The sequence below is a fragment of the Pterocles gutturalis genome, unplaced genomic scaffold (genome assembly GCF_000699245.1).
Source record: "Pterocles gutturalis isolate BGI_N339 unplaced genomic scaffold, ASM69924v1 scaffold7890, whole genome shotgun sequence".
NCBI lineage: Eukaryota > Metazoa > Chordata > Aves > Pterocliformes > Pteroclidae > Pterocles > Pterocles gutturalis.
The window spans coordinates 18,395-20,304 of NW_010145775.1; positions in this window are offsets into that span (position 1 = coordinate 18,395).

Sequence of the window (1,910 nt, forward strand, 5' to 3'; positions counted from 1 at the left end):
TACCTTTCCCACAGTTTTTTTTCCTTTTTTTTTCTTTTAATTTCCTCATGCTTACTTGACCTGCAATCTTCTGTGCACAAGACAAAGTGCAGCAAGATGCACCAAATGTACCTTCTTCAAGACACAAAGAATAAAAAAATGAGCTGTACAGAAAATACTAAGCTCAATACTTCTTCAAAACTTCTTCAGGGTGAGGGTGACAGAGCACTGGAACAGGCTGCCCAGAGAGGGTGTGGAGTCTCCTTCTCTGGAGACATTCAAAGCCCGCCTGGATGCGTTCCTGTGTGATCTGATCTAGGTGTCCTGCTCCGGCAGGGGCATTGGACTGGATGATCTTTCGAGGTCCCTTCCAATCTCTAACATTCTGTGATTCTGTAATACCCCTATTTCATTTAGAAGGAATAATCATCTGGTTCACAGTGGTTTCTCATTCCTTTCTTCTAGTCACGGACAGAGAGGAGATGGTGCTCTGTCGCACTTGTGTTGACAAGGACTCCCTTTAAAAGCTATGCAGTCATTGATCCAGCTCTGTCACACGTTGCTTCCACAGCCAAGACTGCACGTGTGTTTCATTGCATCGGTGGCTTTGACATTACATCAGTTACCAAAACACCAAGTGATCTGAACAGCATTTGTTGAGTTGAATCCACAGTTCTGGATCCTAGCAGGTTATACTCACTTCCGATCCTCAAACACACATAGTCTTTTTGTAAGTAAGGCTAGAATGCTGAACACTGTGAAGAAAAAGCCTGATAAAAGGGGCAGAAAATATTTTAAAAGTGTTCAGAAGGGTAGAGATTTCAGTTGGAAAAAATTTCAGTACTGGAGCATAATGAGTTAACATTCATCTCCCAAATTGCAGTAATTGACTATATGTCGGTCTGTGAATCAGGAGGCACTAGGCTTAAACCACAAATCATTTGTCAGGCTAAATCACGGTTTAAGCTACTGTGTTTTACTTGGCAAGAAGGGCAGGTAATTGCTGTACTTGGTCGGTCACCGTGCATCAGCTCAAATGTGGTTACTCATTAAGCTACAGTACTCCATCACTTTGATTGGATAACTTTGGATACAAAGAAACTGGAAGAAGTGAAGATGTATACAATACCAGTAAAATAAAGGCCCAGTGTACCCTTCCTTTCTGGCACAGAGCAATACCAGTGGATCACAAGTAGGAGAAGCTATTGTCTCTGACAAACTCAGTCAACCCCTGCCATGAGCCCATTTAAAATTCTGAGCAAATGTCGTCAGTAAACAACCAAAACATAAGAATGTAAGAAATAATATCCTACTGGATCACAACAGAGGTAGCTGTAGCCTAGCACTGTTTCCAGGAGTAGCAACAAGAGATGGCATTTCAGGTGAGCACAATGAGCCTATTGCTTGCTACAGTATCTTCCTCTCATACTTCTCCAGCATCCATAATTGTTGTACTAGGGAATATCAGAAGATATCATCCCTGGTCCAGTTCTGTTAGTGTCCGTGTTCCCCATTGTACTGGGTTTGTGCGGCAGGGTTTTGGTAGCGGGGAGTGGGGTGGTGGTGCTACAGGGGTGGCTCCTGGGAGAAGCTGACAGAAGCTTCCCCAGCTCCAAGTCAGACCCGCCTCGGGCCAAGGCCAAGCCCAACAGTGACAGTTGATCTCTGTGATAACACTTAAGAGGAAAAAAAACCTGCTGGGATCTGGCTGTGGAGAGAGGGGTGGGATGTGAGAGAAACAACTCTGCAGACAGTGAAGAAGGAGGGGAGGAAGCGCACCAGAGCAGAGGTTCCCCTGCAGCCTGTGGTGAGGTGGCAGCTGTGCCCCTGCAGCCACGGAGGTCAGCGGTGGGGCAGGTATTCCACCTGCAGCTCCAGGAGGACCCCACCCCAGAGCAGGTGGCTGTGCCCATAGGAGGCCATGACCCCAC